The sequence below is a fragment of the Marmota monax genome, unplaced genomic scaffold (assembly GCF_021218885.2).
Source record: "Marmota monax isolate L192 unplaced genomic scaffold, Marmota_monax_Labrador192_F-V1.1 WCK01_AAM20220418_F8-fsc00009, whole genome shotgun sequence".
Classification (NCBI taxonomy): Eukaryota; Metazoa; Chordata; class Mammalia; order Rodentia; family Sciuridae; genus Marmota; species Marmota monax.
The window spans coordinates 27,527,836-27,544,068 of NW_026694710.1; the positions used below are offsets into that span (position 1 = coordinate 27,527,836).

General features: G+C 42.3%; 1 protein-coding gene and 1 pseudogene across 6 annotated transcripts in view; one reads left to right on the top strand and one right to left on the bottom strand.

Moving 5' to 3' along the window:
* Positions 1-16,233, bottom strand: part of Fam193a (family with sequence similarity 193 member A) — a 149,366-nt gene that overhangs the window by 110,315 nt on the left and 22,818 nt on the right. The window lies entirely within an intron of this gene.
* LOC124078581 (small ribosomal subunit protein eS24-like) lies at positions 6,760-16,183 on the top strand (annotated as a pseudogene).

The window sequence follows — 16,233 nt, forward strand, 5'->3', positions numbered from 1 at the left end:
AAAACACCTTCATCTGTGCAGGGAAGGGCTTTGAGGAGCACTCATTGAAACTAGGGGAAGGAAGCATGGAGGGAGACTCCTGGGAAAGGGACAGGATCACACACCACCACACCAGGGACAGGTAGGAGAACCTAGAAGGCTACCTCTGAGACCCAGGATCACCAGACATAACCTAACACAGAGTTTCACTCAGAATGGGAGGCAGTACCACAACCACCATGCATTCTGAGTCAAAAGCATTCCAAAAGTAGCCAAACACTGCTGGGAGATGACAGGACAATAGACCAAGTGTGGTACACTCGAGAAGGACAGCAAAGAGGGAAGACCAAAATTCAAAATTATAGACAATTCTCTGGAAAGATGCCCTCACCCCAGACACAAGATGTCCCCACAAGAATTGGTGCCTGCGGTGCACATAAGAAGCCCAGCCATCTCTGAACAAGAACAATGCAAACTGCAGCATGAAAGGTCCAGCGGAAAGAGAGGCAGGCCCATTACCATGCACAAAAAAGATTTATTTCAGTCTGTATGGTCCTATAGAACATGTGTATCACTGAAAAACAATGATAAAGTATACAAAAAGGCACTAAGAAGTCTCCACAATTCCAAGAGACAAAGCAATAGCAAGCAAGATTCAGATATGATGCAGATGTTGGAACCTATCTTACAGGAAATTTAAAATAATTTTAGTATGTAAAAGACCACAACTGAAAAGATGAACAATATGCAAGACAAGACGGAGTAATTTCAGCAGAGATATGGAAACTACAAATCCAGTGGACTTGAAGACAGGTCAACAGAAATTCCCCAAACCGCAACACAAAGACCAAAGTGGAGTGGCTATTCCAGATGCACCTACTAGAGAGCTGCAAGGATCCTTGGCCCAAGCACCACCTACTCAGACTTATGCTTGAGAGCACCAGGCCAGGTATGTGAGAAGCAACTGCAGCGGTTCAAAAGAGGCTGCCAAGTGATCACTTCAGGCCAAAATGGCCGTTCTCACCTGATGGCCTCTGGTGAGAACAAAGAAAAGTAAATGCAAAGAAAACACATCGCCAGAGACATACTGAGAGAAATGACCCTTGTAAGGTTTAACAATCCATTTCTTCTGCATTTCTACATGTTCTATACAGAGCACTTAGTATGTACCTAAGACCTACGAAGTACTGAGTATGGATCCAAAGACCAAATATATGCATTGCCTCTTGGAAAAATGGCATGGGAAAAGATTGCTTTCAATATAATGTTAAGTTGTAATATTTTTAAAAATACATACATGTCACTATGGAGCAAAGAGAAGCTTACATCAGGCTGAGATAAGTGCTAACTGCCAGGTGCTACACTGACCATCTTTTTTCTATTTTTTCTCTTAACACTGACAATGACTCTAAAGTCCACACTACAGCCCTTATTTTAAAGTTGTGTAAATGGGGCTGGGGATGTGGCTCAAGCGGTAGCGCGCTCGCCTGGCATGCGTGCGGCCCGGGTTCGATCCTCAGCACCACATACAAAATGAAGATGTTGTATCCACCGATAACTAAAAAATAAATATTAAAATTTAAAAAAAATAAAATAAAAATAAAGTTGTGTAAATGAAGAAACAGAAATGCAAAGTAACCTCACCTGTTACCAGAGAGCTAGGATCTGAATCTGGTGCCCTTGCTTACCACAAGTAACTGCTGCTCTTCTAACACATTTGACTGGGCAGGTCAGGAAAGGCTTCCTCTGTGTTCCTAGAACGCAGCCTCATTTTTCATGCAACATTTTCTCTCTAATATCTAGTTCACTCTAGTTCCATTTGCTAGGTCTTCACATTAGTAATATCCTTCTTTCTGTTCTCAAAGCATTTCCACAGAGCTAATTCTTACTAGGTATGTTTATATCTCTCCCAGTAGATTCACTGCAAACTCTTGGGACCAAAGACTCTGTCCCAATCACCATCCTCTACCAACACATCCCACAATACTACTTACAGAGCTGGCATGTCCAAAAAAAGGACAAGCAGAACAAGACTCTTCAGTCCTATTGAGCTTATCATCCATCATCTTAATGGCTTTCAAAATGAGGAAGGAGATAAGAAAAGCCAAAATGCCTGACCAAGGGATACCAAGTGATTGTGCTACTTGAGCTACCCACCAGGATAAACTTGTGTGAGCAGATCCTGAAACTGTGTGTATGCTGCATAACCAAGTCACTGCACTGTTACTTCAAAAACTATACCGCAGCCTTTTGGGGGCATTCTCCATGCCCAATTACTAAGAAAGACAATTTTGAGTCTGCTTAGATGGTTCATTCATCTGTTCGTTTGTTTATTGATTTGGTACTGGGGATTGAATCCATGGGTGCTTTAATAATCAGCTACATTCCCCCAGCCTTTTTATTTAGAGACGGGTCTTGCTAAGTTGCTTAAGATCTTACTAAGTTCCCACTGGCTCAGGAGCCTGAGGCAGGAGGGTCGCGAGTTCAAAGCCAGCTTCAGCAACAGCAAGGCACTAAGCAACTCAGTGAGACCCTATCTCTAAGTAAAATACAAAACAGGGCTGGAGCTGGTGGCTCAGTGGTTGAGTGCCCCTGAGTTCAATTCCTGGTCCCCCCACCCTGGAAAAAAAAAAAATCTAAGTTGGTGAGGCTGGCCTTGAGCTCCTCCTGCCTCAGCCTCCTGAATGACTGGTATTATAAGTGTATGCCACCACACCCAACTGTTCACAGATTTTTTTTTTTAAAAAACAGATGATTCCAAATGGTATGCTGGCTCTAATGAGCAGCAGATAGCTGAAGCATAACACTGCACTCAGAGATGGCCCTGAAAGCTAGTGGGAAGGGAAAGTCCAACCTATAAACAGAAGTTTGAGAAGTACACTTGGTTGTACCCTTTGCTAAGAAGAAGAAATGCGAATACAGACCCACACCAACCGTAGCTCATGTTTGGCTGAACGGTCAGGAACATGGAAAGAACAGAGAAGCAGAACAGGCAGCAGAGATCTGGAGGGGGAATGAGGAGGAGCATGAGGGGAAGGGTATCTTGTGTCTTACACAAGTGTTCAACAATGACATCTGCTGCAGAAGCAGCTTCTACAGTCAGGCATACTAAATTGTCTCTTGATCTCTTTCCCCAATGCTTTTTCAATGGACCTGTAAACAAAGAAATACAGTAACAAGAATGGAGGAATGATGAGGCTGGGGATGTGGCTCAGTGGTAGAGTGCTTGCCTCACCGTGTGAGGCACTGGGTTCGATCCTCTGTACCACATAAAACAAATAAATAAAAGTACTGTGTTCATCTACAACTAAAAAAAAATACTAAAAAGAATAGAAGGGCTGGGGTTGTGGCTCAGAGGTAGAGTACTCGGCTAGCATGCGTGATGCACTGGGTTCAATCCTCAGCACCACATAAAAATAAAATAAAAATATTGTGTCCACCTATAACTAAAATATATATATATTAAAAAAAAAAGAGGGCTGAAGTTGTGGCTCAGTGGTAGAGTGCTCGCCTAGTATGCATGAGGCACTGGGTTCAATTCTCGGCACCACATAAATAAATATAAAATAAAGATATTGTGTTCACCTAAAAAAAAAAATTTAAGAAAGAAAAAAATAGAATATAATGGAGGAATAAATTTGCTCAATAGCACAGACTCTCACCAAGGATGATCTGGTTACTATACTGCTGATGCCTAACCTGCACAACACCTAAGGGAGATGAGCAGTTGTCAGATAGTAAGTTAACTATATTGAGCCCCTTATCAAGGAGAGGCCAGTGATTTGTCCTCCCTGGAAGAGACATTCTTCTTCTTTTTCTCCCTTCTTTTGGGGGCCTGAAGGTGGGGCTAGGGATTGAACCTAGGGTCTTCCATATGATAAGCAAGTGCTCTCCCATGGAGATACAACCCCAACCCTGAGATAATTATTCTTGATGGATTTGTCTTCTGTTATCAGTCAGAGCCCAGTCAAGAGCCAGAAACTACATAGAAATTTGAGCAGGGATAGTTTAGCATTTTTAAAAAGTATTAGCTAATAATTACTAAAGGGTAAAGAACAGAATTAGCAGATACTGGGAACAGCCACTTACCTAGGCCAGGGGCAGAAAAAAACAAATTTGGAAGAGTTCTTCCATCCCACCTGCTGCCAAAGCTGAGATTCAGACATCACTGGAGAAGGGTAGCCACAAGCTTGGGGAAGGAAATTTGCTAAGGCACCACCGGGGAAGCTAGCAAGCAAGAAACTGCCCTCTGAGGTTTATCAGAAAGCCAGCTTCCAAGAGCTGGTGGAACTCACAGGGAAGTTGCCTGCAGAAGTGCTGCTAAATGCACTGGGGAACCAGCGAAGATAGCAGGGAAGCAGCCACCGGAATGCCAATGAAAACTGCTGTTGTGAGCACCACAGGATGCCCTACATGCTGGCAGAGCATCTCAGGATCAAGAAGAGAGGAAGGCAAGATCAGAAGCACAATCTTCTGCAATGTTCTACAGTGCCCCATACTGACAAAACTTACTGTTGGCAAAACTTTTTGTTGGCAAAAGAGAATGTTTGGCTGGGCCACACCTGTAATCCCTGATACTGTGGAGACAGACAAAGAGGACCACAAGTTTGAGATCAACCTGGGCAATTTAGACCCTGTCTTAAGATAAAAATGAAAAGGCTTGCAACGTAACTCAAGATTGGAGTGTTTGCCTAGCATATGCAAGGCCCTGGGTTCAATTTACACTATTAGAGAGAGAGAGAGAAAGAGAGAGAAGGGGTGGGGCAGTGTTCAGGGACCATATGAAGTGTCACAAGTAGGGCGATGAAGGGCAAATCTGGAGCCAAGCAGCAATGAAATGTGAACTGGCACACCTTCCTGTTCACATATGTACTGGTTACTGATACACTGCCTCTGAGCTCCAAATTCACTCTTTTTGCTATTCAGCGAAATGGAGCAGGGGTCTTGTAAATACTGATACTCTTTGACTTACAATGGGGTTGCAGCCCAATAAGACCTCTGAGAGTTGAAAACATCCTAAGCCAGAAACATTCAACACATCTAACCTACCATTCTTGCTGAGCAACACAGGACAATATAGAGTACAGATCGTTTTCCCTCATGATTGCAAGGCTAACTGGAAGCTGTGGTTTGATGTGGTTTGGTCTCTGGGGCTCTCAGTTGTAGGACCACTTCCAAAGTCCAGAACTGGAGAAAGCACACATCACCGTAGGCCACCATCTCCAGAAAGAATTATACTGGACATAACTAGCCCAGAAAAAGATCCAAAATTCAAATTTCAAAATATAGTTTCTGGGGCTGGGGTTGTGGCTCAGTGGTGGAGCACTCGCCTAGCACATGTGAGGCACTGGGTTTGATCCTCAGCACCACATAAAAATAAAGGTATTGTGTCCATCTACAACTAAAAAATATATTTTTAAAAAAATATGGTTTCCAGTGAATATGGTTTCCCTTTCACACCAGGGTAAAGTTGGGAACCATCTGTAGTTCTCCTTTGCCATCAGTAAGAAATTAATTATGCCTTGTCAGTAGAGGGAGCTGCAGGGATAGTGTAGGAAGGGCTTCCCTCTCAGATTTTGCAATCATATGGCACCAAGCTCCTGGAAAATCTACCTCTGTTGCCTCCACTGCTCAGCTCAGACAGTTTCTCCAAAGCTGGACATCTGCCAGGTGCAGCTTCTTAAGTATTGGTGATATGTGCTTTCTCCAGTTCTGGACTTTGGAAGTGGTCGTACAACTGTGAGCCCCAGAGACCAAGAACTTGCACTCCAGCCTGTGTTAACTGCCCCCACACTCTCCTCAGCCCCATACAGACCTCCACCCCTCAGGGGTCCTGCAACACTGGCTAGTGAGCAGGTTTTCCAACATTCATCCCCATGGTGGCTTAGAGTTGCCTTGGCCCAAGCCATACAAAGAAGAGAATTCCAGCAAAGGAAAATCTGTTGCAGCAGCAATAGATTCCAACAGTGGTGCCCTGACTGGTTCTTCACTGTTACTAGCCCATCAACCTTGGCTTACTGAAGCCTCACAGCCTTGTTTCTCATGGCCTTCCCAAGAAGGCACCAAGCAACCCAGGCTTCTCACCTCAAGGAAGACCCTGACTGCCACCACACATCCATCTGCCATCTCAGTTTATCTGTACCCCAGACTGTGGACCAACTCTGACCTAGGCAACCTGGCTAACCAGTCAGCTGTAATCACATCTTCTCCATAGGTCTAAATTCAAGTGCTGCAGAGAAACCCCCTTTCAAATTTGTCCTTTCTTGGGTACTATCCCTCAGCACTAGAGTATCCATGAGCATTCTCTCTCCAGTTTATGATTACTCTTATCACAACTTAATAATTTCTTCAACAGCCAAGCACAGTGGTGCATGCCTGTAATTCTAGCTATTTGGGAAGCTGATGCAGAAGAACAGAAAGTTCCAGACCAGCATGGGCAAGACCCCCATCTCAAACAAAACAATTCTTTAGCTTATGAAAAATCCTTATTTAGGGGCTGCGGATGTGGCTCAAGCGGTAGCGCACTCGCCTGGCATGCGTGGGATGCTGGGTTTGATCCTCAGCACCACATGTTGTGTCCACCAAAAACTAAAAAAGATGTTGTGTCCACCGAAAACTAAAAAATAAATATTAAAAAATTCTCTCTCTCCCCCTCCCCCCTTTAAAAAAGAAAAAAAAAAAAGAAAGAAAAGTCCTTATTTAAATGACTGGTTTTGCCTCCTGACTGGACCAGACTGCATACTGCTTGTTCCTCAGCATCACTGTCTACGGACTGAAGGAATGGCTGTGGCTGTTACACAACAGATCAAGAATCTGCTGGATGTCAAGGTGAGGTAACAAACTTGTGACTGTGCATTTCACTCTTTTGCCCTATCTCCATCATCCAGAAAGGAGACCTTTGGTGTCAAAGAACTGTCCCCAAGATGCAGTATATAGTCTGCACAAATGACCATGACATGGTACTCGTTCTCTATAGATTGATTCAGGAGAGAAAGGTTTAAATGAAAGTAGCAACTCTCACTGTTAACATTAATGACCAATCTAGGAAAACTTTCCTTCCCAGCCCCACAATTGGGGGTTCTGACAGTTTAGAAGTCTTAATATCAAAAGCTGAACAGTGACAATGTGCTCAGTACACCAGAAGTTGAGCTTGGCCATCTGGACTCCTCAAACCTCTAAACCAACAAGAGAAGGACAAGGTCACACACAGTGTGCTGCTTGCAATGGTGAAAGCTATAGGTTACAGCAACAAAGGAGGCAGAATAATCAAACACTAGGAGTCTGGGCATGAAACTTTGGAAGGCACTCAAACCAGGTAAAAACCAACCAACCAACCCCGACCAGAGACAATCAAGGGTAGAGAGAAGGTGTAGGGCTGGGGTTGCAGCTCAGTGGTAGAGTACTTGCCTAGCATGCGTGAGACACTGGATTCAATCCTCAGCACTACATAATAAATAAGTAAATAAAGGTAGTGTGCCCATCTATAACTAAAAATAAATAAAGAGATAGATAAAGAGTATGTCTTTAAAAAATATGGGGACTAGTGCTGGGGTTACAGCTCAGTTGGTAGAGTGCTTGCCTCTCATGAACAAGGCTCTGGATTCACTCCCAAGCAAAACACACACACACACACACACACACACACGGAAGGGTGGGGACTGAGGATGTAGCTGAATGGTACAGCACTTGCCTAGCACACATAAGGCTCTGAGTTCAAGTCCTAAAACTGAAAAAAAACAATGTGTTTCTAAACAACCCTCCTTCCAAAATGTTGACTACTTTTCCAAAAACAGTAACATTAACACTGATAAGTTTTTCCAGCCATCTGAATCATGTAAATCTGCCATAAACAGAATGAAGAAAAAAAATAACATTAACTCTGAACCACATGTCCCTCCTTAAAATTTAGACAGCAACAATTTTGTTTTTATATCTACATTTGTTTCTAAGAAAAACATCTGAAAAAAATCAAGAATATACTAAAATAAATTAAAGGAGGCACACAAGCAGAACGCCTCTCATGTCTCTATTAGTGCCTATCACTATCAAGGGGGAAATTAACAAATAGTTTGCACATCAGGAGTGTCTGAGGACATACTGCAGAAAGGTAGTGCCATTGAAAAAGCCTGGATCTTTCCAGACAGCATGCCTATATTTGAATCCCAACTACATCTCCTAATAAGCTGTGCAACCCTGAGATCTACTTCCACCTTTAAAAAACCAGAGTTCTTTCTTCTGAAAAACAGAGATATAGCACAAGGTGTTGAAAATATTAACTTTGTTTTCTGTTTTGGAGAAGAGGTCTTTCCTATGTTGCCAGGCTGGCCTCCAGTTCCTGGGCTCAAATGATCCTCCCACCTTAGCCTCTTCCCCAATAGCTGGGACTACAGGCATGCACTACCATGTAAGGCTCTTAAGTTTGTTTTTTAAAAAGCAACACTGAATGCTATGGCTTCTTAGAAAATGTGTATGTATCCCAGAGGCTCAGGAGGCTGAGATAGGAGAATCACAAGTTCAAAGCCAGTCTCAGCAACAGGAGAGGCACTAGGCAACTCAGTTGAGACCCTGTCTCTAAAATACAAAATAGGGCTGGGGATGTGGCTCAGTGATGGAGTGCCACAAAATTCAATCTCCAGTACCTCCCCCCAAAAAGAAAATGTATATGTAAAATAAAAATAGATGATACAATAGGGGTTGAGTGCTACTCACAGTTTACCCTTGAGCAAGTAATTAACCCAAGGCTCAGTTTCCTTATTTATAAATGGAGAATTAAAAAAGAAAATAAAAAACCTACTCAAAGGGTTGCCATAAAACCAAATGAGATACAAGTGGTAAATACAGAATGTAGTAATCATTAGTCAAAATGACTGCTAATTATCACCATTAATTATCATGACTAATTTTTAAGAAAAGGCAAATTAAACACACAAAAATGCATGAGTAGCAATATTAAAATGAAAAAATATCATAAGTGGAAAAATTGTTTTATTAACAGAAGGTAAAACCTTGATGAAAACAGAGTCATAACAGTTTGTTTTTGCAGTACTGGGTATTATTAAACCCAGGTACTCATACATGCTAAGCATATGTTCTGCCACTGAGCTACAGGGGCTCACTAAGCTACCCAGGCTGGCCTCAAACTTGTGATTCTCCTGTCTCAGCCTCCCACACAGCTGGTACTATAGATGTGTGCTACCATGCACTGCAAAAGTCATAAATTTTAACTTTTAAATGAATCTCTCACAGTAATAACCGTTAAGATCTCCAGGTAAGGGGTGGGGATGTGGCTCAGTAGTGGAGTTCTTGCCTAACATATACAACGCCCTGGGTTCCATTCCTACATGCGGGGTGGGGAAAGTAGTTGAAACATGGCAAACCTTGTTGAACTGTACTGCACAATTAAAATGGTTAAAGTGACAAAATTTTTGTTCCATGTATTTCGCCACAAATTTAAAAATAATTTAAAATAAAGGAAATCTAAACATGAGGTGGGAAAGGGGATATGATGGTACTGAAAATAAGGGGGGAAAAAACACAGAAAAACATACCCCCTCCAAAAAAATTAAAAACTACAAACCATGGGGCTGTGGGAATAGAACAGGAAGGACGGTAGAATGAGACAGACATTATTACCCTATATACATGTATGATTACACTACTGGAGTGACTCTGTACCATATACAGCTAGAGGAATGAGAAGTTGTGCTCCATTTGTATACAATGTCAAATGCATCCTATTGTTATATATAACCAATTAGAAAAAAAAAAACACACAAAACATACAGTACTAAATACCAAGTCCAGGAATGCATTCCAGGACATAAGGTCAATATGCTTAAGAAAAAGATTTTGGTTTTTTGACATTTTAATTTTTTAACTGACAAATACCATACATATTTATAGGATGTCAATGTGTTGTTTCAATATATGCACACATTGTATAATATCTGCATACACGTATACATTATATAATATATCTCCTCAAACGTCTGCTACTTCTTTGTGGTGAAAACATAAAAGCACAGGAAAAAAAAAATCTTTCTTCTAGCTCTTCTTGAAATATACATTACTGTTATCTAGTCATCCTACTGTGCAGCAAAACCCCAGAATTTATTCCTACTAACTGCAACTTAATACAATTATTAACCTCTCCCCAACTTCTATCTTCCCCCTACTTTTCCCAGACTCTAATAATCATTATTCTACTGGCAACTCCTAAGAGATCAACTTCACTGGATTCCACATAAGTGGGGTCACACAGTACTTGTCTTTGTGTACCTGGCTTACTTCACTTAGCATAAAGACCTCCTCCAATAAATTATGATTTTCATGGCCAAATAATATTCCATTGTGTCTCTGTAGCACATTTTCTTTATCCACTCATCAGCTGATGGACACAGGTTGATTCCACATCCTGTACTGTGAAGAGTGCTGGAGCAAGCATGGAGTGCAAAAGTCAACATGTGATTTCTTTTCCTTTAAGAACATACCCGGAAATGGAATTGCTGGATCACATGATAGTTCCTTCTATAAAGGAAATTTGCAGGGGGCCGGGGGTCACTAGGAATGGAATCCAGGGCCTCATGCATACTAGGCAAGCACTATGAAGTTTTTTTCATTGTTGTTGTTTTCTGGTGCTAGGGATTGAACCCAGGGCCTTGTGTATGTGAGGCAAGCTGGATCCTGCCACCACCACAGCAGTGCTCTAGCCTTCAGCAAGGCCTCAGCCTTTCTGTTTCTGCCTTTTCAGCGTAAAATCAACAGGACAGGCACACCCACCATTTCAGGCTACTGTGAAAATGGAAGGAATGCATACACCTGGATGTTCAGAGCAGCTCTTGATGAAAGTCAACTAAAGTCATGTCCTAGATGTGTGGCAGAGCTACTCAGTAACTACCTCATTACCTCTTCTACTGCTAACACCAAAAATACCATTCGAACTCTTCCGGGCATGATGGTGCACACCTGTAATCTCAGCAGCTCAGGAGGCTGAAGCAGGAGGGTCACTAGTTCAAAGCCAGTCATAGCAACTTAGCAAGGCCCTAAGCAACTTGGTGAGACCCAGCCTGAAAATAAATAAATAAATAAGACTCAGAACTGGGGACATGGCTCAGTGGTTAAGTGCCCCTGTGTTCAATCCCTGGTACCAAAAAACAAACAAACAGAAAATAAACTAGTCTAAAATTTTACTCTACACACAACCTTCCAACTGCTTTCCTCCAACACATCTTTAAATAAAATTACTTTTCTACCTCAGAAGCCACTACTTCCAAGTCACTATCACAAATAGCACTTTTACACATGTCCAAACAGAAATTTGCTGACAGGTGTTGCAACAGCTGCCTTGAGCCCCAGAACCTGTCCTCTCCTCCAAGCTCAGGAGGAGGACCATTAGCCCCTTACTGTATGGCTGTGCGTCAAGGACCCATGACGAGGTCTCACATAAAAACAAGAACTGATACACTTCTGCAAACATGAACTAAAATACAGAGAACGTCAGCAAACTAACCTAAGAGCAGAACCTACAGGGAAGGTAAGCCAGGCACAAAAGAAAAGCCAGGACAAGTCATCCAACAGGGAAGGGCAGGAGCACAGCCAGGCTGCTACCAGAGCTGACACTCTCAGCACTTTTTCTCTTAAGTTAGTTAAACTGAGTGGGCTTCTGTTTCTGGCAATCAAAAGAATTCTAAATACAACAGAGTAGGAAGGGGGAGGGAAGAAGCTGCAGAGAGGAAAGAGAGGCCCTGATGTGCCCAGCACTTGAGGGCTCAACTTGGTTCCCAGGAGATGGGACCTGACAAAGCCCATAATATTGAAACTTGCCAAAAACACACATTCTGCTAAACTAGCAAAAACAAAAGTTCCCAGCCCCAAAGTGGAGGCTGAAAAGTACTCTACCCTGTGCTGGGTAAGTGCTCATAGGGCCTGTACCCATGGGGGTAACTGGTCCACCTATAGACACACTGTCTCCTGAACTGCACACAGCTTTGCATCTATGGTCAGGCTTATTTTCTACGCCACTCTACAGAGAGAAAAGAGTATCCATCATTCCAGTCAAGAAAACAGGTGAGAGGGCCCTTTACTGTTGTGGTATATATCAAAAGACTGTGCCATGAACTCTGTAAGGATGAGTAACAGTTCATGAAACCTCAGGAAAAGTTAAAGACAGATGGAGAAAAAATGGAGATTTGGTTTCTTTTGATTCCTCACAAGCTATGTCATCAAACCACACTGCAGAGATTAGAAATTGCTTCTTCAGCTCAGGATTTCTGAACCTGGGAACTGAGGGACAAATCCAGTGTGGCTCATAGACTGCACTACTTATGAACAGAAGACACATGAAAACACCGATTCAACCTGCAGGTAGAAATAAGAATAATATAATTTGTCCAAAGAAGTACAGTATTAGGGGCTGGCGCTGTGGCTCAGTGGTAGAGTGTTCATCTAGCATGTACTAGGCACTGGGTTTGATCCTCAGCACCACATAAATGTAAAATAAAGATACTGTGTGCACCTAAAATTTAAAAAATAAATATATAAAAAAAGTACAGTGTGTTAGTCAGCTTTCCATTACTACAACCAATACCTGATATAATCAGGTTATCGAGAAAAGATTTACTTTGACTCATAGTTTTGGAGGGTGCAGGGGGACTATGGTCTCCTAGTCCCCCTGCTTCTGGGCCTGTGGCAAGGTAGCACATCATGGTAGGAGTGTGTGATGGTACAAAGCTGCTCACCTCATGGCTAGGATAGTGGCTGGGATCCCACTATCCCTTTAACAGCATACCACCAAAGACCTAAAGACCTTCTACTTAGACCAACCTCTGAAAGTTTCCACCACCTCCCCAAAGCATGTCAAGCCGAGGACCAAGACTTCAACAAACACACAAATACACACACAAAGACTTCAACACATGGGCCTTTAGGGGATATTCCAGATCTACACCCACAGCATATAGATTCAAACTGGCCCCACAGGCTGAGCAAAAAGCAAACAGACGGCAGACACTTGCCACTGCCAAACTACCCAGAATCACTGATGAGGCAGCACATCACGGTAAGAATGTGTGATGGAGCAAAGAAGCTCACCTCACAGCAAGAAAAATAAATAAATTTTGGAAATTTAATTATTAGATGTGAAGCTGGGTGAGGTGGTAAACACCTGTGATCCCAAGAGGAGGATGGCAAGTTCAAGGTTAGCCTGGCCAACTTAGCAAGACCCTGTCTCAAAATTTTAAAAAAAGGGCTAAGGATGCAGCTCAGTGGCAGAACACTTGCCTAGCACAGTCCTGCTACGGGTTCAATCAGTAAGAACAAGAAGGAAGGGGGGAGGGGGAGAAGGGAGGGAGGTAAAGGGTGGGGAGGAAGGGAGTGAAAATCCAGGACCCAGCAGCATGCAAAGCCTGGCTCCCTTGCTGCCTCAGGACTTCTGCTCAGCATGATCTTCTCAGGAAGACCTCTAAGAACTTTAATGCTACACTGGAGGCACATGTCCTTCCTCCTGTCCCGCTTCATGACCCACCTCAGGCCTGCCCACCCCCACAAGAGGAAGCACGGGTTCTGTTCTGTCTACTGATGTGCCCTCAGTGCCAACAACTCCTGACATACAACAGATACTCTAGACCTCTGATGATGAACCAGTGATTTAATGAAGCCCCAGATTTCAAATATACCCTGACTGAACTTTCCTTATAGCTCAAGAGTATTTCAGTGTGCCAGGCAAGGTGGTTCACACCTGTAACCCCAATGACTAGAGAGGCTGAGGCAGGAGTATCCCAAATTGGAGGCCAGCCTCAGCAATTTAGCAAGGCCCTGAGCAACTTAAAGAGACCCAGTATCCAAAACAAAAGAGTATTTTGGTGTTAGGACTGGGGGTATAGCTCAGCAGCTGAGCACTTGCCTATCACCAATCCCCATACCGCAGGGGGGGGGGGAGAGGATGAGTGTTACATAACAGAATTCTCCTATTAAAAATGACAAACAGCACTAAGCTCATATCTGCACAACCAGCCAAATAAACCCCCACTTTTTCTCTCAGTACTTTTTGTTTATTTTTAATTTTGTTTGTTACCAGAGATTAAACTCAGGGGCACTCAGTCACTGAGCCACATCCCCAGCCCAATTCTGTATTTTATTTAGAGACAGGGTCTCACTGAGTTGCTTAATGCCTCCCTATTGCTGAGGCTGGCTTTGAACTCGAAATCCTCCTGAATCGGGGCTGGGGATGTGGCTCAAGCGGTAGCGCGCTCACCTGGCATGCATGCGGCCCGGGTTAGATCCTCAGCACCACATACAAACAAAGATGTTGTGTCTGCCGAAAACTTAAAAATAAAATATTAAAAAATTCTCTCTTTCTCCCTCTCTCTCTCTCTCTCACACTCTCTCTTTAAAAAAAAAAAAAAGAAAGAAAAAGAAATCCTCCTGAATCAGCCTCCCGTGCCGCTGAGATTACAGGCATGTGCCACCGCGCCCCGCCAGCCCTTTTTTCATTTTGAGACAGAGTCTCACTAAGTTGCTGAGGCTGGCCTCAAACATAGGATCCTACTGCCTTAGCTTCCCAAGTGGGCGTGCACCACTGTGTCCAGCAATAAAACCCAATTTTTAGAAATGTTTAAAAAGCTATATTCTAAGATTGCTGGCAACAGAATTTCCATTACAATTTATCAACTCCACACACACAGGTCCTGCACATGAGTGTTTCAATAAATACATGAGTGTTTCAATAAATACCTATAAACATTAAGGCAAATTTTGTTTATGTCCTGAAATGACCTAAAGACTTAACCCTACTCAATCATGAGATCCCATGTCACAATAAAGAGAAAGGATTTAATAGAGTCCTATTATAATCCAGAATCAAAATTAACTAAATCTGGACTCAACTTTGCTATACACAGAAAACACATTCAATTACCTCCCAAGTACTAAGTCTTCAAATAACTACCTCTACCTAAAACTTGTTTTTTTTTTGTTTTTTTCCCTTTATGTTCTGGTCACTAAATTTGGTAATACACATACAAATACACATACACCTCACTGTAACGAAGGCTAGCCTAGAATTTTTCAAAGGACCATTCAGTTCAGCAGTTTTCAAAATCAGGACATTAGCAGGACTCTAAATTCACACTGGAGAAAATTTCTATCTCAAATATGATATTAAAATTTTTAGGGAACTTAAAAAAAAATCCACCTAATTCTGTATTTCATTTGATTCATCTAACACTTACTGGCTATGATCAAGATATTATGCCTTAGCCAGGGGTGGTGACACAATCCTATAATCCCAGCAATTCGGGAGCCTGAAGCAAGAGGATCACAAATTCAAAGCCAGCCTCAACAAGTTAGTAAGACCCTGTCTCAAAATAAAAAGGACTGGAGTGTAGCTCAGTGGTAGAACATTCTTGGGTTCAATCACTAATACAAAAAAAAAAAAAAAATTCCTACATTTGTTAAATTTCCAATCTGATAAGAGATAATAAATGTGTAGGTTAAAAAAGTATTAAGTGTGGGATTTCTGAGGATTGGCTACCATTGTGAATGATTATCTAGACCAGGAAATTCAGGACCAACTGACTATTTCAGAGGAAACAAATGGTCACTGATGTTCTTCACCCTGGGAAAGCAACTGTACCTAAGAAAAAAATTTGAGAAAAATTAGCCAAAATGTACAAGACAAGACCAGATATCATCTTTGTGTTCAGATTCAAAACCCATCAGAGGTGGCAAAACAACTGGTTTGGACATGATTTATGATTCCTTAGATGATGCAAACAAAAAATGAACCCAAACATAGACTGGCAAGACCAAGCCTGTTATGAAAAGAAAAAGACCTGAAGAAAACAGCTAAAGGAACACAAGAACAGAATGAATAAAGTCCAGGGGGCTATGAAGGCAAATGCTGGTGCTGGCAAAAAGCCAAAGGAGTCGGGTTGGGGTTGGGGTTGGGGTTGGGGTTGTGGCTCAGCGGTAGAGCACTCGCCTCGCACGTAGGAGACCCTAGGTTCAATCCTCAGCACCACATAAAAATAAACAAGTGAAATAAAGGTGTTGTGTCCAACTATAACTAAAAAATAAAATAAAATAAAAAAAGCCAAAGGAATCAAGATTCTGCAATGACTTTATCTGTGGTGATTGTGCAAATTTTTCCCAAGGATTAATAAACTGTAAAAATTTTGTGTCAACAGAAAAGTCACTGCTTGGTTGAGAGGATCAGAAAAGGAAGCGTCAGACCCTGAGGGACAAAGATTAGCTTAC